General features: G+C 33.8%; 1 protein-coding gene across 1 annotated transcript in view; it reads left to right on the top strand.

The window, feature by feature from the left end:
* Window positions 1–21,825, top strand: part of elfn1b (extracellular leucine-rich repeat and fibronectin type III domain containing 1b) — an 89,711-nt gene that overhangs the window by 60,281 nt on the left and 7,605 nt on the right. The window contains exon 2 of the mRNA XM_058768338.1: window positions 2,268–2,339. The gene's annotated coding sequence lies outside the window, so the exon portion shown is untranslated. The remainder of the gene's footprint in view (window positions 1–2,267; window positions 2,340–21,825) is intronic.

The raw sequence follows: 21,825 nt of genomic DNA, 5'->3' as shown, positions 1-21,825 counted from the left end.
ATTTTTGCCAGAAGCAACAGTTTAAATTAAAATGGCTTAATGATGGATTGGTGTTTTTACAAATGCAGAGCTTTTCACTTCACAAGATGTTAGTTGAAATTAATGTTAGATGAATTAGATGAATAAAACATTACAGAAATATTTCATGGACAACATATAAATTACTTTTTTGATACTTTTTTCTGAGAGTGTTAAAGACCAGATAACTTTAAACAAACATTCTATTAACATTACTGGAAGAATGCTTGTTTAGAATGTTCTTTTTCAGAACATTTCTGGTTACTTTGGTAAAGTTAAATCATCTGAACATCCTTAAACAAGTTACATTTTCCTGAGAAGGTAAATGAGACACAAAGACATTTTTGATTAATTTGTTTCATTCCATTCATTTTCACATATTTGATACAAGTATGCAAATGCAGATATGAATGCTTGGCCAAAGCATTGCAAACATGTAGTTTACAGTACTGGGGATGATAGAGTTTAATTTAAATGTCTTTTTTACTAACCATATACATGCTGACAGTTAAACCAGCTCTGATTAGGTTGCAAGAATCTAAAGACTTGGGTAGTTAAAAAAAAAACACCTGTCAATCACAGATCATTTTTGCAAATGCATAAATACACTTACAAACTCTTAAAACCCCTTAGCTACCACATCCAGAAAGAAAAAAACGAAAGAAAGACAAATGGTCTAGTTTTCCATGAACATATCTGCTGTGATTCTGTCAGAGATGTTGATAGGGCTATTGAAATCTGTCTAATGGTTGCCATCACATATCTGTGATCTCTCATAGTGATAGCTATTTTGTGCGCGTATGACTGTAAAGGTGTCAGGTTGTGGAGACAGAGTGAGAGATTGCCACAGGGCATATTCCTTGGAGGCCTCACAATCCTGGGTCAGTGTGACTTAATAGAACAGATTTCAGGAACAGTAGGTTCTGTATGTAGGCCACACAGATGGGTGGATCAGAGCAAGAGATTTTCCATGTCAAAAAGCGAATAAATATATCAATTCCCAAATTTCTTAGGAGATCCTACAGTAGGTTACAGCTATAGTCAATTGTTACCCAATTATTCCGAATTTAACAGTGATTAGAGGAACAGGAATCTTAAATTGTAACGTTGCTGCTGTACAAGATCTAAATTGGAAAAGATTCTTCAGGATGGAATGCAGCCAGAACTTTGATGAACGAGGTGAAAAGTTTCTTGGCACGGTGTCTTTTTGAACTCGTTGTAAAGGCAATGTAATATTTAAATCCAGAGGCCATGGGAAGTATTCTGATGCATGTAACCCCTCTTGAATTTGTTAAATCTCGTCATCTCATGAAATGCGAACATAATGAACACACAGTGTCTGTACCATGGCTTGCAATAGATTTTCTACAAAAGCTTTTATACAGGCAGCGGAGGAAATTATTTGTGTTATATGGCTGCTCATTTCATTATAGATCCATAGTGATGGTAATAGACATTGTGGGCGTACTGTAGGATCTCTGGCCTCTACTTCAAATAAATCCATATGAAGGATAAATTAGAATAAATAAATAAATTGCAGGCATTATGATGGTATCCAATACTTTCATACACACGTCATTCAATGCCCAATTCTATTCATGTCAAATTACTTCTGTTATGATAAAGCAATGATATCCTTGCTTGTTAAGAAAATTAGAAGGCCAAGTATTCGGATAAAAGCCATCCTGAACCCGTGTATCAATGCCATATTACATTTTAACCATGTTCATACTTTTTGAAAAATAATCGCTTTTCACAATTAACATATTTATGCTGAAGGTTTTTAAAAGTTGTAATTTAAAGGCAATTGGAGAAAATACTATTTCATTCTTTCTACTTACATTTTTAATTCAATGTGTTACTTGTTGCTTTGTAATTATTTGTGAAATTTATTAGGAATGTCTTGGTGTAAATAGTTTCTTCACTAAACTGATGTAATCCAATTGGACGGAAATTTGATGTACAATTCAAAAATCTTACATTTAAAATCTTAAATTTAGTGGGGCAAAAGTCAAAATAGGTCACTTACCAGTGTCTGTGATATTCTGGTCCATAGATATGGCTCAGGTCCCTCCTTCAATATAAGTCATTTTATTTTGCTCAGTTTGTAGCTAAAAGATCAGTGCTATCATTCATGTTCATTCATACAGTTCTGAACAATAAAAATAGTGATGCTTTGTGAATGAGACTGCCCTGAATCATTTTAATGACTCAAATTTATGACTTTAATCTTATATGTGTGTTTGCAGATCTTCTCAAAGGACATCTGACTGGATACTTGAGCAACTGGGAGCACCAATCAGATCTCTGCAGCTGTGTGGGTAGGACATTTACATCTACACAGATGCACCATTTAGACCTCTAGTTATGGCCTAATGATAGTAAGCAAGTTTGATAAATGATGACCAAAGGACAAATACAATAAATAGGGTGCAGAGGAGATACTTATTATTCCGTTTCCATCTCATTTGCTGTAGATGCTGCAAATGAGGAATGCTACTAGAGGAAAATGTAATACATTTTCATATTTTATAGGCTGTTCTTGTGTCTTTGGTAACAAATATACATAAAACACTGGATTATGCGGAATATGCTTCTGTAAACAGAAAAGGAATGCTACCAAAAGCAAACACACAGTCAATAATGTTGAGCAACTGAGGGCCAAGGCAAAAGGGTTAGATGTACCGTAATTTCTCGTAGTTTTGCTGTGATGATAGAGCTGACATCGAGGTCAAGTTTTAATGTCTGTAGCTTCAATCTGATTGTCTCTTGCTGTAATGTACCTCTGGGTGATCTGGTTTTTAACACGAAGCTTTGATTTCAGAACAGAATGTTCTGGCACTGAAAGTATTTACTATATCATACAGTCATGCACTTGATGTTCGAACACTCCACAGCACTGGACTGTCCTTCACAGACAAATTATACACCCCTGGTGATTGTTTTAGATGCTATGTGAAAAGCTGTCGAGTGGTTTGTCTATTCTGCTTTAGGAAACAAGCACTACAAAGAGCTGTAACTGTTAGGGATCCTGCAGAAACAGAGGAACAGGTTTTATAGGCCATGTTCAGACAGCAAAAAAATACAGTTGTCAGTTCTGTTTTTCAGTCATTAATACGGTTGTGTTCACACACATTTTGGTTATTTACAGGAGTCACAACCACATTCACTCTTAAAAATAAAGGTTCCAAAATGGTGTTTTTGCAGTGATGCCATGCCATAGACGAACCATTTTGGTTCCCCAAAGATCCTTTCAGTGAACAGTTCCTAACAACGCTATCTCACGACCAATTCGTACGAATTTGTACGACCTCACTCACATGATTTTGTATGATTTGTCTAAACCCCAGTGACGGGTAGGTTTAGGGGCGGGGTTAGGTGTAGGTCATTCGTACAAATTCATGCAAATTGTGCTACTCGTAAAATACGTACGATTTTGTACGAGTGAGGTCGTATGAATTCATACGAATTAGCCACCTCAAAAAATATGTACGAATTGCCGTGAGATCGGGTTGTTCCTAAAAGAACCATTTTGAAGAACCATTAGAAATCAAAAGAACCTTTTTCATCCATTAAGAAACTTTTCTGCATTTGAAAGGTTCCATGGATGTTAAAAGTTCTTGACAGAACCATTGATGCCAATTAAGAACCTTTATTTTTAAGAGTGTTCTTTAACCTGAGCTATGTGTCATTTCATCTGAAGGTTTAGATACAGTCACTGTCCTCCACCAGAAATATGTGCAACTCAATTTCTCCGCTCTTTACTGAGGTATAAAAGCTGCCGTCGGTTAATTTGATGGATGAAATCGTGCCTCAACTGAACTTTTGTATATTTTATAATAATTAACTCCAAATCACAAAATTTTTGTTATTGGTAACATCTATTAAAGTTTTTTATGCCCACAAAGGCTACATTTGATTAATAAAAATACAGTAAGACTGTAATATTATGAAATATTTTTACAATTTAAAATAACTTATCTATTTGAATATATTTTAAAATATAATTTATTCCTGTGATGCAAAAGCATCATTACTCCAGTCTTCAGTGTCACATGATCATTTTATATGTATATATCATTTATAAATCATTTTAATTTGCTGATTTGGTCCTCAAGAAACATTTATTTTTATTATCAATGCTGAAAACAGTTGTGTAGCTTAATATTTTTGTAGAAACCATGAAAACTGATTTTTTTTTCCAGGATTCTTTGAGTTTTAAAGAGCAATATTTATTTGAAACAGAAATCTTATAACATTATGAATATCTTTACTGTCACTTTTGATCAGTTTAATGGATCCTTGCTGAAAAAAAATATTAATTTCTTAAAAAAAACAAAGAAAGAACTTTTTTTTTTTTAATGGTACATTTGCTATTAAATATTTTTTCTGCAAAATATAATACCACATTCTAACAGTAGGACAATATCCACAATAAATTTCCACGTTTAATCATCATTATCTATAATAGCAATCCCTCATATACAATGAATGTTGACACCTACATCATAAATCAGAATGCAAGCTATACTTCTCTCATACAAAACTATTGAGAGTTAAGGGCAGAAATCATGACATTTATAAAAAAATAAAAATAAATAAATAAAAACCTACTTCCTTGACATTGATCAAAGAGCGAGATGACCAATCACAATGGGCCTGGCAGGCTTTTGTAATTGTTGCGTCACTCTGTCTCAGATGACCTTGCTGGCTTGCTCTTTCCTGGTCCCAGCTGAATAAAGTTAGATTGAGATTCATGGGCTTTCTCCTGCACTCCCGTCCTCTGACTAATGCATATCTTTATTCATTCCTCTTTCCTCCTCCCCTCCAACCAGGCCGTTTCTCCTTCAACAATAAAAGTTTATTTTATTTTCCTTTTTTTGTAACGGAACAGCAGATTCATTTTGAGGTTGGGAAAGAAAAATGGACAGCGAAAGAAATAGAGCAAGAAAGCTCATTTCTTCTCATTGTTCTTTTTCCCTCGTGTATAACCACGCACACAGAGATACATGCTTATGCAAGTAACTTGCAGTGGGTCCAAACGTCTGAGACCTAATAATGAAAATGCAAATGTCTTTTGCATGGTTTTAATTTAATACAAAATGCAACAGATTTTTTATGTGGTCTCAGGATGTTTTGGTGTCTACTAGAAAGTCTAATCATATAGGGTATAAGTTCTATAGAGCATTAGGTTTATCAAATTAAATTTTAAACATCAACTATGAACAGGAAATTAAGGTAAAGCTAACCCAAATGCTTGAGGTGTTAACTTGTATGATAATGTGGGAAATATTGAATAATGCAGAGAAATCAGCTTATAGTATTTGGGAAAATGGAGGTGTAATATGCAAGCGTGCAAGTGCAGTGAATATTACTACATATTTACCCTTACAAAAAATATTTGTAAATATCTATATTTATTAAATGGTAATGCCATGGTACTGTATGATTACCATATACATAAACCTTGGCGTTTACTTGTTGCTCCAAAGTAGTTCAGAGAATACCATAGTACTTTTTGTGCGAGGAAAAAAACAGCAAATCATGTCCTTGAGTAATTATTTATTTTCTGTCCGCAATTTTTGCAACTCATTGTATAGACAAAGAGAATAACTATTTTTCAGAAATCCAGTCTCATAAATGAAAACTGAGCACATTTGTTAGACTATTTTTCTTTTTTGAATATTTTTTGTTCAAAAATTGATCAAAAGTAAAGGCATTTATAATGTTACAAAAGATTTCTATTTTAAATAAATGCCATTCTTTTCAACTTTAAATTAATTATTTTTAAACTATTTTTAACACTGATGATCATGTTTCTCAAACAGCAAATCAGCATATTAGAATTATTTCTGAAGCGTCATGTGACACTGAAGACTGGAGTAAAGATGCTGAAAATTCAGCTTTGCCATCACAAAAATAAATTCAAATATAGTAATAGAAAAGAGTTATTTTAAATTGTAATAATATTTCACAAAATTACGCTTTTTACTATTAAATAAATGTTGCCTTTCAAAATCATTTAAAACGTCTTACCGACCCCAAACCTTTACTGATTTCAGACAGACTTCCAAGGCACTACATGCCACATCTGATAATCTACAACATATTGAACATACTGAAGTGAACTTCAGAAATAACCAAGCAAAGATATATCAACTACAATGCTGATTTTCTTTTTTTTATTTCTTTTTTATGAGTCATTGTTAGTCTTAGTTTGAAGAAAAAGAAACACACACAAGACCACAGACAATGAAGGAAATATCTATTCTGCCTTCAAAAAGTGATTGATGAAGGCATCTAGACAGGATGTTATGCAAACACTGAATTCAGACGGGTCTTAATGCCTTCCTACCACTGTATACAGCCGGTGACGACACCATGTTTCAGGTTAGATTGGGATGGAGAAACCAGAGTGAAAAGATGATTTAAAGGCAACAAAACAGATATGAATCAGGTTTTTTGAGACCCTCACCATTTCTATTAGGTTGGCGAATGTTTGTGTTGTGCTGAAAGAGAGAGGACAAACAGATGCAATAAAACACAATTGTGCCTCTGTCAGTCTTAAGGTTAAGCCATGGCTCTGTGTTCCCTCACCTCCGTATGCAGCTAATAGGATTTAGAGGTTTGGGATTCATTCGCTTACAAAGCTTTGACTCCCTCAAGACAACATAATCCCTCCTTAGCACAGCTAATAGAAACCTAGCAAGCATTTACTCACCTCCGTGTACAGTTTGTCTGTCAATTTTTTTTTCATTCAAAAGTAAACACAATCTATCAGAAGGTCCTGTTGATCACCATGGGACACGACAGGTCGGTTACAATGGCTGTATGTTATTCAAGGGAATGATGGCTGCTCATATCAGTCAAGCTCCATAATGAGGGGGATCAGCTGCTGATAGATGTATAAGCTTAAGGCTTAAGGTTTGCTTTGGCTCTATCCCAACTCAAATCTATACAGATCCGAAGGGAAAAACACACCCAATACATAGATGAATTTATTTAAGCAAAGGGCTTCATTTGTCTAAGAACCAGATCCAGAACCTCTGGATTTGGATCTGGAATCTGTGTTATTGAATCATTTTCACTGCATCATTAACTGTATGCTACTATATGCTAGTGATTCGTGAAAAATCATAAATATTAATGTTGTCTATCAGCCAAATTTGATGTTTTACATTACATCGAGTGTATCATGTGTTCTACATATAGCTCAGTGTTGACATGAGAGTTTGAAATCGCATAGTTTTGCCATTTTTGATGTCAACATGTGAATAGACACGGGCACATTAAGTCACACACACTCACACACATACAAAAAGTAAATAAATAAATAAAAATAGTAGTGGAGACCAAAATCATAAGCAATCATCTACACATTGTCAAGATATTAAGAATAATTGGTCTAAGCTCATGCATGAAACATACTCATTGCTTTACATTTCATTAGATGACAGAATTGAATGCATGTTGTTTTTGTAGAAATGCATATATTTAAATTAATTGTATATCATAATTCCAAATCTCTTGCTCACCAAGGCTGCATTAAGTTGGTCAAAAATGCAGTAAAATAATATTATTAAAATATTATTACAATTAAAATTTTTAATAATTTAAAGTAACAGGGTCACACCAGTCTGATTCTTCAGAAATCATTCTAATATGCTAATTTTGCTTAAGGAATAAATCCTATTATTATCAATGTTAAAAAGTAGTTGTTCTGCTTAATATGTTTGTGGAAACCTTTATACATTTTTCAGGACAGCATTTATTTTTAAATCTTTTCTAACCTTAGAAATGTCTTTACATTTCATCAAATTAATGGCTCCTTTTCTGAATAAAAGTATACATTTTTTTCTTTAAAAAAAAAAAAAAAAGAAGAAGAAAACTACTGACCCCAACCTTTTGAATGATAGTGTAAATATCCAATTGAATGAAATACAATTACTAAGAGTCCAGACTGGGCAATGTTTTTATTTTCTTGCATTTTTCCAGCATTCTTCTCCACTCTCAAAGTTTAACCTTAATACTTGACGTTTAGCCACATAGTGTACGCACTATCTTTGAGTGAATTGCAACACCAAAGATACTGATGACTTGCTTTGGAGCTGGGCTGCAAGAGACAGATCTGAGGTGTGAGACCTGGAAGCAGGGTCAAAAACGAGACCCTCTGTGTAGGAAGAGAAGCAAGTATTAAAGCGAGCTAATTCCCTGCTTTCCTAACAGGTGGCAGACGGTGTCCTCAGATCACAATGTGCTGAATGAAACCCTTGAGCACTGCACAGCAGACTGCATCGCTCCTGATCTATTCAGCTCGTGTTTTTACTGTTGAATTTGCTGTGATTATGTCCTCACGCTGTCGGCAGTGAGGTTGTGGGTATAGTTTGGATATAGCAGCATAAGGATGGGCAATATCACATTGAGATGAACACAAAGGATAACCCACAAGGTCCGTGCCCTGAGCACTATAACAATAAAAGTGTAAAAAGAAATATTAGCGTTGTTATGGACTGCATTGTGGTTTCTCAAGCAGGCCATAATAATAAGAGAAGATAAAGAAAACCAATAACAACAAAACTCAAAACCACAACACCATGACAGCCGCAGAGGACTCAAATCACACTCAACAAGAAAACAATATAAATAAAAGAACACAAAAAAAGGCAAAATTATATTATAGACTTTACAGCAGGGAGGGGGAAATAAAGAAACTAACAGGTACAAGATCAAGAGGAGATCATAGCCTGACACCAGATATTTCAACAACAGCTTTACATTCCTTCACATTTCATACTCCACAGTCGCTTGGAATTACCAGATCATTCAATGTAATCGCATTAAAATAGTATACAATTTAATTAATTTAAATATTTAAACCCAAAATGAGACTATTCATGATATTATTAATATCCATGATAATACAGTACATTACTATTCAAAAGTTTGGAGTTAGTAAGATGAATGTTTTTTTTTGTTTGTTTTTTTTTTAAGTTCACCGAGATGTTCATCAAGGCTGCATTTACAGTATTATTTTCCCCAAAAAATGGTAAAAACAGTAATATTATGAAATGTTGAATAATATAAAGAAACAGGGTCACTCCAGTCTTCAGTGTCACATGATCCTTCAGAAATCATTCTAATATGCTGATTTGGTGCTCATTTCTTATTATTATCAATTATCAATTATTCCTTGTTATTATCAATTTAAAAATTATTATCAATTCAAATGAAAAAGAACGGCATTTATTTGAAATAGTTTTTTGTAACAATGTCAAAAGTCTTTACTGTCACTTTTGCTCAATTTAATGCATCCTTGATGCATAAAAGTGTTCATTAAAATATATATTTATATATTAATACTTGTATGCATTAATACTTGTATAAAATTATATATATATATATATATATATATATATATATATATATATATATACAGGGGTAAAATAAGTATTGAACACGTCACCATTTTTTTCAGTAAAGGTGCTGTTGACATTAAATTTTCACCAGATGTCGGTAACAATCCAAGTAATCCATACATACAAACAAAGCAAAACAGATAAGTTCAGAAATAAAGTTCTGTGTAATAATGTGGAATGACCCAGGGAAAAAGTATTGAACACGTGAAGAAAGAGAGGTGCAAAAAGCCAAGACACCAGCTGAAATCTATCAGTAATTAGAAAGCAATCCTGCCCCTTGTCAGTGGAAATTAATATTAGTTGGTTCAGTCCCAACTGATGGCCTATAAAAAGGTGTCTCATGACCAACGTGTCACACAAGAAACATTTCATGATGGGTAAAAGCAAAGAGCTTTCTCAAGACCTTTGCAAACTTATTGTTGCAAAACATACTAATGGCATTGGTTACGGAAGGATTTCTATATTTCTGAATGTTCCAGTGAGCACTGTTGGGGCCATAATCTGGAAGTGGAAAGAACATCATTTCACCATAAACCGGCCACGACCAGGTGCTTCTTGCAAAATTTCTGACAGAGGAGTAAAAAGAATTATCAGAAGAATTGTCCAAGAGCCAAGGACCACTTGTGGAGAGCTTCAGAAAGACCTGGAATTAGCATGCATAATTGTTTCAAAGAAAACAATAAATAATGCACTCAACCGCCGTGGCCTGTATGCACGCTCACCACGCAAGGCTCTATTGCTAAAGAAAAAGCATGTTGAAGCTCGTTTAAAGTTTGCTGCACAACATTTAGTCAAGCCTGTGAAATACTGGGAGAATATAGTCTGGTCAGATGAGACAAAATATTGTACTCTTTGGATGCCATAATACACACCATATTTGGAGGTAAAATGGCACTGCACATCACCCCAAAACATCATGGTATGGCACTGGCAAAATTCATATAGTAGAAGGAAGGATGAATGGAAAAATGTACCGAGACATTCATGATAAAAATCTGCTGCCATCTACCAGGATGATGAAGATGAAACAAGGGTGGACATTTCAGCGAGACAATGATCCCAAACACAGCCAAGGAAACTCTCAGTTGGTTTCAGAGAAAGAAAGTAAAGCTGCAAGAATGGCCAGCCAATCACCTGACTGGAATCCAATGGAAAATTCATGGAAAGAACTAAAGATCAGAGTGCATAGAAGAGGCCCATGTAACTTCAAGATTTGTAGACTGTTTGTGTGGAAGAATGGGCCAAAATTACACCTGAGCAATGCATATGACTAGTTTCTCCATACAGGAGGTGTATTGAAGCTCTCATTACCAACAAAGGCTTTTGTACGAAGTATTAAATCAGTTACAGTAAGCGTGTTCAATACTTTTCCCCTGTGTCATTCCATTTTATTACATAGAACTTAATTTCTGAACTTATTTGTATTGATTTCTTTGTATGTATGGATTACTTTGGTTGTTACCGACATCTGGTGAAAATTTCATGTCAACAGCACTTTTAGAAATATATTTAATGAGAAAAATGGTGACGTGTTCAATACTTATTTTACCTGATATATATATTATTTATTTATTTATTTTTTTCTGTAAAACACACACATAAGAATATTTCACGATACTCCAAATGGTCTTGGAAAAGTCTTGGAATATAGAGCATGAGTCATATGGTCCTGGACCACTTGTATAATATATTTTTGAACTTGACAGCCCTAGGTCACTATGAGGTGCTTTATGGAAAAGATGTGCACTACTGTGAAAAAGTCTTAGGCCATTAGTATTTTCACCAAAAAAAAAAAAAAAAAAATCCAGTGAGAGTCTGTCAACAGGCAGTGCTCCACACAGAGATCTGATCTCAGCATCATCCAGTCTGTCTGGAATCACATGAAGAAACAGAACAAACTGAGACAGACTAAATCCAGAAGAACTGTGGCAACGTCTCCAAGATGCTTCAAGAAACCTACCTGCAAAGCTACAGTACTGTTAAAAGTTTTAGGCACTTTAGGCACACTCAGTTAACTTCTGTTAACTAAATAAAATCAACATTTGGTGTGAACCTTTGCGCTTAAAACAGCTTTTGTCCGAGGTACACTTGCGCATTGTTTTTCAGGTAGCTTTGCAGGTAGGTCTCTTGGAGACGTTCTTGGAGACGTGGCCACAGTTCTTCTGGATGTAGTCTGTCTCAGTTTGTTCTGTTTCTTCATGTGATTCCAGACAGACTGGATGATGCTGAGATCAGATCTCTGTGTGGAGCACTGGCTGTTGTCAGACTCCTTGGGCAAACAAAATTCTCACTGGATTATTACAATTTCCTACTGATGCACTACAGCAAAAGATAGAAATAATTGGCTTAAAACCATTTTTTTTTGGTGAAAATACTAACGGTCTAAGACTCTTGCACAAAAGTGTATGTGAATATTCTTTAAAAATTCCCTTTTTTATTCCACTGAAAAAATAAAAGGGGTTTTGAAGGACATATGGGTGTGTAAATAATGATAGAATTTTCATTTTTGGATGAACTATTCCTTTAAATGTCACGATCAGCTGCCTCTGCATTTTCTTTATTAAATCATGTCCTCTTAAAACTTCTAAGCTTAAAAAAGTCTAACACAGCAGAGAACAAAAATGAAGGGCATTAAAGAGACAGAGCACGCATGTGTTTGTGCATGTGATTTTACAAAACCCTCATCTTTTCTCCGCACATCCTTTCATCTTGTCAGTTAGCCTCTCATCTTTTATACACATTCTCATCTGGCTGGTGATGCTGAACAGCTAAATGGAGAATGTCATGATGACCAGGTGTCAAGAGCACTGCAGACCCCAGAGAAAGAGGAAGAAGGGAGGGGTGGCCGCCATCTGTGTCTTGAGCTGGTTGTTTTATTCTTCCTCTACACTTATGTGAGAAATCCTTTAGTTTGCAGGTTTTGTTCATGTGTATAAAGAGAGATGCTGTCAGCTCTTATTCTTTAGATGTGTGTCTTTGAGTAAAAACAGGAAAGAGGAAGTGAATATTTGAAAGGAAGCTGTCTGAGTACTTCTTAAACCTTAAAGTCTTGTACCTTTCCTTTTAGAACATGTTCGGTCCTTGCTCCTAACAGCAGTATTTCTCAGTTTCACAGTCTATGTCATAGTACACAGAATGGATTCATTTTAGGCAGCTGAGGATAAAGGACCACTCTTTTTTTGTTATTAGGACTCTTAAACAACTTACATGTTCCTCCATCTTACTGAAAAGTGTGAATGCTGTGAAGATTTCATGCTGAGTTAAAATGGACCGTATGAATAAAATGTGAGTGGTTCTTGCTTTTTCGAAACTTGCTGCCTAGCCAAGCAATTATTAGCATGTGATTAGGTTGTTATGGTTGCTTTCATGGCTGTTATATTAGATGTTAAATTAAATTAGATGTAATTTTAGAATATTTAGACTGAACTATTTTGGTCTGTTTGAATTAGGAGATTACCACTGACATTCAAATGGTAATTTTGTCTAATATTACATTAAGTTAAATCATTTAAAATGATAGTTATTTTGTTAATATTTTTGTGCAAAATTAATTTTTCATATTTATGTTTTATTAGGTTTTAATACACTATCGTTTAAATGTTTGGGGCAATAAGATTTAAAAAAAAAAAAAAAAAAAGATATTAGTACTCTTGTTGAGCAACAATGCAACAATCAAAAGTAAATTTAAAGACATTTAATGTTAAAAAGGAATTCTATTTCAATGTGTTCAAAAAAATTTGAATGTGTTATTCCTCATATTATTTTGTGATACAATGTTGGGAAGGTTACTTTAGAAATGTTACAGATTACAAGTTACCCAATCTAAAATAATATGTAGTGTAAGTAATAAGTAGTGTAACTATTTCAATTACTTTATTAAACTGATTATATTTGATTACTTTTCCAGATTTGTAATGTTTTCAACTGTTAATCATTTTCATGTAAACATGTAAACCAGGCAGTTAACCTTACAATAGTACTCAACACTGATTACTGGCAGATTTTCGAAATCACTTGAATTAAGATTCAAATAATTTAATATCAAAGCACAGCCACCACATAATCAAGAAATAGTTCAGAAGCTATGATACTGGTTTTGAAATCAAATCTTTGCATAGTTATGACAGGCATATAATATATATATATATATATATATACAGTATATATCATTCAACAGTGATAACAAATGTTTCTTGAGCAGCAAATTAGCAATTATGATTTCTGAAGCATCATGTGACACTGAAGACTGGAGTAATGATGCTGAAAACTCAACTTTGCATTACATAATAAATTACATTTATTATTTAAAATAAAATAAATGTTATAATATTTCTCAATGTTAGTGTATTTTACTGTATTTGTAATCAAATAAATGCAACCTTGGCGAGCTTAAGAGACTTATTTCAAATACATTAAATCATCTTGTATGTACTGTATATAAATAATATACATGCTGTAAAAAAATCCAACTTTCGAACAGTTCTACTTACAAATGTAAAAAAGTAGCCTGAACAAAGAATTTTTAGTAGAAGTCAGTTAAATTTTTTGTGTGAACCGAACAAAAATACTCAAAACATGTCGTTAGCAAAAGTTGTTTTGTTTACCTTACTTAGGTACTCAAGTATTTGTTAACAACATATCCAAATGTTCTCCCAACTTTTCAAATTGAGTCTTCTGAACAAACAATATTACATTGAACAATATTGCACAAGTTCCCAGCATGCATTGCAGCTTTAATGTTAATTAATATTAAAATAGTATCATTGTTTTACATTTTACTGGCTTAATTTATGCTGCTGCTGCAGTTGTCACTGTCAGTTAGCTGTCATGATGTGGAGTTCATATTTTTACTGATTTAATATTTGTTGTTTCTCACCATGGTTGAGAATCATGCCGAGGTATATGTGCTTCTTATTGCATCTTCTAGATTTAATAGAGAAAAGAAAGAGGATTGTTAAAAAAAGGTTAGTATTGCGAAATGCTACAAATTCTTTGGTTGATCTAACAGATCTTTTGTAAACTCAACAGACTCACTTTTATTCATTTGATGAACTAAAGTTTTTAAGTTGTCGGTTGCTAGTTGAGTTAACTCAACAAGTTGAGTGCAATAGGTTGGCCTTATTTTTTGAGTTAGGTCAACTTTTTTTTACAGTGGTATATAAATATTTGTAACATGTAATTTTTATTAAAGTGCTAGCTGTTTTATTTTTGATATTGTTTTATCAATAATCATTCTCCGTACATATCCTGTACACAGGGAAAATGTATTTATTGGTTAGCAATTTACGCTTAGAAACATCATACTAAACTCAACATTTGAGGCTGCTGCACACACAAAAGTCACCACAGTAGCAACCACCCAGAGAAGACACATCTGTCTAAGCTAGTGGAGAGGTGTAAACAAATGTAAATAAGACAAAAAGAATGTTTGTGAGTGCTTCACAACTTTAACACGTTATCAACACGTCGTCTTTGTAATTCACATCCCATTTTTTGCAGTGAGAGAAAAAAAGATTTTAGACGCAATGAGCATTCAGCATGTGTCTATATTACATACTGTACAATCCTTGTGTGTTATTAAATACATTAGGTATTTTGATGTTTTCAGCTACCAGTAAGACTTGTCAGCTGTTCGACATTACGTTTTGTGTTTAAAAAAAGAATTTTGCAGATTTACACAGATTTTCTGCCCAAAACAGCAGAGTAAATATGAAGAAAATCCATCTGGGTCTAACAATGCAGACAGCAAGAAAACAGTATTAACAGACAGCGAAAGCAGTCAGCTTGTAACAACAGTTGAGATTTACACAAAAGCCAAATTACAGCAAGCATTCATATCCTTCAGTAAATATATTCACACTGCCAAAATAAGCCACGCTACTCAGTTTAACTCTGTACCTCTGCGGTGGTTTTTGTGATTATCTTCTTCAAACACTAATACATTATGGTGATTGTATTCTGGGACCGCATCCTTATAGACATCCTTAAACAGTCAAATGCAAACTTTTAATCCATGCATGCGGTGTAAAGCCTCCATGACAAAACACACACACACACACACACTTTCTTACTCATTATAGGTAATGTATTCTGCTTTAATTAGAGAGCTGCCATCACTGTGAGGTCCAGCTGAGAAAGAGTCAGTGGGGAATCTAAACAGCATCAGCATGCAATAACAACATGCAAGAAAACTTTACTTCAGGTATTATGCAGCATCCTAAACACACTCCACTCAACATTATAAGACGCATTGTTCCGGCTCTCAACTCTGATTAAATGTGCTGAGAGGAAGCATTTGTGTGAAAAAGTATTATTGTTTGCCATGTTTATTATAGTGACGTACAAAGTGCAACAAAGATTTCTTTCAATTCCCCCTAAAAATTATTTTTAAAATGCTGCTAACATACTAAAATAAGTGATTCTGTGGAATCCATGAATGATAACTCTAAATATTGTGTCTTTTAGAGAAGTTATTGTTATACAGAATAAAGCCGAATCTGGAAAACATCATAGAAACTAGAGGCTTTTTGACTTCTGCAACTACGGAAGACCAACACTGAATACACAAATAAACAAAAACTTTTAAATGTTGTTTTTGATCATTGAAATAGAGGTGAATAAATATAAATATTACAAGAAACTTTATTAAAAATATTTCTTTGTCAACTTAATGAAATAAATATATTTAGGCTGAAGTACTAAAATGAGTAAAACTAAAACTGAAATAAAAATAAATTAAAGCCATACAGAAATACTTTAAAAATCAAAAACTAAAACAACAAAAGCACATAACAAAATTAAGCTATAAACTTAAAATATGAAAATATTTTACTATAATACTAACACTGCTAATAATCTGTCTCAGACCTCACCAAAAATGAATCTGACTCCACTGCCTTGCAACTTTAGTTACTGGTTTGTAGCGTGGAGTTTTTGAAATGTAATAATGCGTATTAGTTTTTGCCTGTGTTTATGATCTGTGCTCTGCAAAGCAATGGAACAGATTTCTGGAGTGTGAAGGAACGTCATTAAGCATCAAAATTTCCCAGGGCCAATTTCATATGCTTAAGCACCCTCGCTCTCACACAGATACACAAACACATTTACAATGAAGCGACGCGTTAATCCAGTGCGCTTCACATCACTAATCTGCAGGGCAGTACATGCTACATATTAATGAATCAGACAGCATTTACACAATATTTGACTTCACATGAAGTGAAAGAATCTGCCCTACATAGTAAATCATCTGTGTTAATTAATGCAAATTTGTAAATAAACGACATATTGCACATTGCACGAACTGAAAACAAGAGAACCGCAAAAGACAACAGCACGCATTTATCACCAAAAAATAACAGCTTAGTGAGTAACCGATGACAGAATCTTCAGTTTCTGTTAGGCTCTGTGTGCGGAGGGAATCCTTGGTGGTCTCATCAGGGAAGATCATTGGTCTTGCACAATCTGCACTTTGTATGTCATGGCTTCTGTTTTTTTTTTTTTTCTTCTCCCTCTTGTTCCAGGATAAACTCTATATCAGTGGCTGCCAAGTTCAAAAATAGCTCCACGCTGTGGAAAGACGTGCAAATTTATGCAGCTTTCTCAAAGTTGGCAGTGAATAGACCTGACACTTTTACTCGGAGCCAATGTGCAGTCTAATCTTCTAGTATGAGCGCATAACCACACCAGAAGAAAACACTGAAAAACACACGCACACCCAAATAATGACGGCATTTCTCTCAAGTAATTACATACTTAAAATTCATCTTCAGCATGCGTCTTAAAAGTCAACACTTCCAATGCATTAAAATCAATGGAAGGAAGCATCAAGCAATCAATGTCAAGTTTTATAACAAATTCGACTTTGACCCTGCCTGCCGCTGACCTTAGAAAGCACAGCACATGAGTATCAGACGGTGTATCATTATGGGAGATGCTGCAAAAAAAAAATCAAAAGATGGAAGAGAGATGAGAAAGCTTTGGTAGAGACTCTGTAGTGAAATAGCAACTGAAGTCCATCTTTTTGGATAATCATTATAAAAATTTTTTTTAATTTTTTTGGGACGCAATGAGATGAAAATAAATGTAGCCTACTGCTTAAAAAGGCGACCCTAAGAACAAGCAGAACATTAATTTTTTTATGAAATGCATTAAAGTACTTTTTTTTAGGATTAAAAATGCCATTTTTTACTGTAGAAAATTAATAGTGATTTTGTCTCATACATAACCAACAGAAAATGAAATATGTCATGACATCAGCTACATTGTTTACATATTTTAAATATACCCCAATTTCTTTCAATATGGGCAAGGGGGAGGTTTTCAATCTTGTTTATTTCCATAATATTTCTATGGGCATGCAGAAATTTATTATCCAAAAGTTTAGTAAGACTTTTTGGTAAGGTTTTTAATGTTTTAGCATGTATTTGATCTAAATAGATAGTAATGAAATATTACTGCAATTAAAATAACTACTTTCTATTTCAACATGTTTTGAAATGTTATTTATTCTTGTGATACAAAGCTGAATTTTCAGCATCTTTACTTCAGTCTTCAGTGTCACGTGATCCTTCAGAAATCATTCTAATATGCTGATTTGATAATCAAGAAACGTTTTTAATTATTATCAATGTTGAAAACAGCTGTGCTGCTTAATATTTTTGTAAAAAACTGTGACACCAGATTTTTCTATGAATAGTAAATTTTACAGAAAAAAATATAAAATTTTTGTTACATACTAAATGACTTTACAATTTTTTTTGACAGTTTTGAATAATTTTATGAATTAATGCATGAATAAAAGCATTAATTTCTTTAAAAAAAAATACTAAACCCAAAGTTTTGAACAGTAGTGTACAGTATGTGTCAGGAAATAGATTAAAAGAACAGAAAAGTATTATGGTTTACATTTAACAAATAACATTGATTCTATAAATTCTTTTTAACTATCATGTATAATTCCCACCTTCTTGCTACCAAGCAACCTTGTAAAATCAGGCTTCCATGACGCTTTTCATGTGGAGGTCAAAGATCACTCGTACTGTGAGGTGCGAATGCACCTAAAGCTTGCCACATCAGTCCATAAACACTGCTTCCTTCCTACAGTTCAACAAGTCGCCCAATCACATCAGTACACGCGCCACTGCTTCATGTTTGTCTCCTGTCTGTGGCGTCGACTAGGTAGGAAGTTCCACACCATCTGTAGTTTCAGTCTAATCATAACTGTGTAAATCAGATAGCCCTATGGGCAGCAGCTCCTGTCACCAGAAGCAGGGTAACCATGGAGACAGTCCCCACAGACAAGTAGGCCCCTATACCATGTCTTGTTTTCAAAAGCATTTCCTGAGTCACCGAAACATTTGGATTTCTCTTGTTTTCTTAATCAGATGAAGACAGAGATGGATTGGCACACAAAAAGGCTTCCCTCTGGGTGTTTCAAGAACTCAGCAGATGTGAACTGTACGCGTGTTTGCTGTGCTACCTGAACCCTGTCCAATTATGTGTCACCGAACACCCACTCACTAAACAATGGCCATTACACAATTATTTCAGCTTTACAAACAAACTCCAATGCACATCTACACACTAACAAATTAGCAACTGCCCATTTATGCTGCACTCTGCAGTGTTTATCTGAACGTTTGGAGGCCCACAGAGGAAGTTGTTTTAAGTCATTTCCTGAGTGATTATGTATAATCGCTATTTGTTTGTGTCTTTTGTCTTTTCACTGGAGATTTGTGTGTTGCTGCTTTGAAAGCCACAGTAAAATCTTGCCTAATCAAACATAACTAGATGCTTTGTTCTCATAACAATACAAATCACTTTTAAAATAAACTAAATAATCAGACATATTTGAATCATTATTTAGGTTCAAAATAGTACTTAAATGTAACAGTAAAAATACATCCATGAATAGATTTTTAAATAGTTTTTCTTTATAGGTTTATCAATTAAGTTAAAAAGCCATGGGACAGTTCACACACGGATCGACCAATGAATTTTAGATTTGAAAAATTCAATTTTTGAATGCTTTGTAAAATGTAATTTAAAAAAGCTTTATTTATGAAGTTGTTTATTTATTTATTTATTTAATTGCAATTTTTAATATGAATGTTTAATGCATATAGTTATATTGGTAATTTAAAAGCAATAAATTAATTAACATTTTTATTTATGAATTCATACACTCAAAATGATTTAATTTTTTTAATTTTAAGCAGCAGTCAAATTAAAACATATATACAACATATGCACTGTAAAAAGTGATAAGTTGACTTAACTTAAAAAAATTGAGGAAACCCATTGCCTTAAAATTATTAAGTAAATAATAATCAAAAAAAAAAAAAAGTTAAGTGAACTTGACAATTCACTTAACTTATTTTTTTTAATTATCATTACTTAAAAATTAAGGCAACAGGTTTTCTCAATTTTTTACAGTGTGTCCAATCATAAATCTAATCACTATACAAAACATACATAAAAACAATTCTCCTCAAGTTTTTGTTCACACACACACACACTCACTCACACACACACACACACACAACCAAAAAATCTGAATAATCAGTGCATATATCTGATAAGTAAAGATATATTAACTGATGATTTATGTTTATCATCTATTCTGTATTTGATGTAGCAATTTATTAGTGTGTAAATTAATTTCGTATTACATTAATCACTTCATATCACTTTGATTCATCTTGACATGTTTACAGTCTGTTTACTTTTAGAAGACTAATGTCTCCAATATCACAAATTGCACCCAGAAACCTGAGATTGTGGGATTTCCACTTAGAGAAGCTAGGGAGAGAGAAAGAAAATATATGGGGATAACAGCTTCTCTTATGTTTGCCCAGAGCGAGTGGCTTAATCTAATGTCACAGAGTCACGCAGTTGTTTATTGATCATAAAAAGGGAGTATGTTATTTTAAGCCACAAGCAACTACATTCAAGTCCACACACACACACACACACACACACACACACACACACACACAGAGTACTGAATGTTAGTCTGACTGCTTGAACGCCTCTTGCTGTGCAGTAATGTATCGAAGTCGGTTCATGGAAGCGAACACAATAAGCCATTTCCTTTGAAGTTTATGAATAGTTTGACATGCAGGTTAAGTGTTTTGGGGAGAATGACTGAGACAAAGGCTTCTTCTTATGATGACTGCACTGCTAAAACGGTCTATTGTGATACTAACACGGTTTGACAGTTATAAATCTGTCTGAAACATTCAGAACAAATACTTCATATAGAAGATATCTCAAGCATGCATAATAAAACAACATCAGTGTAATAGTCCCCTTGATTTTTTATTTCTATTCATTCTGAACTGCATTACACATTTGCTGAATGTCAAGCTTATCAAGTACAGATACATTTGTAGTACAAATGTCTCCCTGTGAATTGAATTTTGTGTGTGTTGTCCTAGACACACATCTGCTGTGGCCCCCAAAATATCTGGGCACCACAATACACTTATAAATGTATGAATGTCACTGCATTTCATTCAAATACTAAACCAAATGGCATATCTTAAAAAAAAAAAAAAAAAAAAAGACAGTGCATGCACATTTGTCAAGCCACAAATAAACAAATGAATGAATGAATAAGTACAGTACATATGTATTTAATGGTAATTCTAGAAAAAGTAAAAGTGATGTAACATTCAGCTTTGAGGTAGTCCATATGTGCATAAGTGTGTTCACACATGCATATATTATTAATATACCTAGCAACGTAAAACACAGCATGTGAGAATTTCATTATTCACAGATGACAGCACATAAACAATAAATAAACAAATACATGAATATTTAAAATGCTGGTATGATAGGAAGGGTACTTAGGGAAACAGCGATTTGTTTGCAGTCGAGGCAGCGTACTGTGGTGTGTAACTCCTAGCACACTGTGAAGTAAGGGCACATACAGTTTGAATGCTATGAAAGATTCACGTTACAGAACTCTCTTTTCTCTACTCCTGCCCGCCTCTTCTACTGTCTACAATTCTCTTGTGAAAAAAGCACTTTGTAAACCGTCAGAAGTCAACCAGACAGCATCACCCATTTCCCATCCACATGAAATGGGCCTGCAAACACACACACACACACACACACCATGGAGAACACTGGGACTTTGAAGCCAGTCAATTTGAAGCCCAGACAGATACATACAGGTGCTGGTCATATAATTAGAATATCATCAAAAAGTTGATTTATTTCACTAATTCCATTCAAAAAGTGAAACTTGTATATTATATTCATTCATTACACACAGACTGATATATGTCAAATGTTTATTTCTTTTAATTTTGATGATTATAACTGACAACTAAGGAAAATCCCAAATTCAGTATCTCAGAAAATTGGAATATTACTTAAG

Source organism: Onychostoma macrolepis, chromosome 01, assembly GCF_012432095.1.
Source record: "Onychostoma macrolepis isolate SWU-2019 chromosome 01, ASM1243209v1, whole genome shotgun sequence".
Taxonomy (NCBI): domain Eukaryota; kingdom Metazoa; phylum Chordata; class Actinopteri; order Cypriniformes; family Cyprinidae; genus Onychostoma; species Onychostoma macrolepis.
This window is presented reverse-complemented; position numbering and strand designations above follow the sequence as displayed.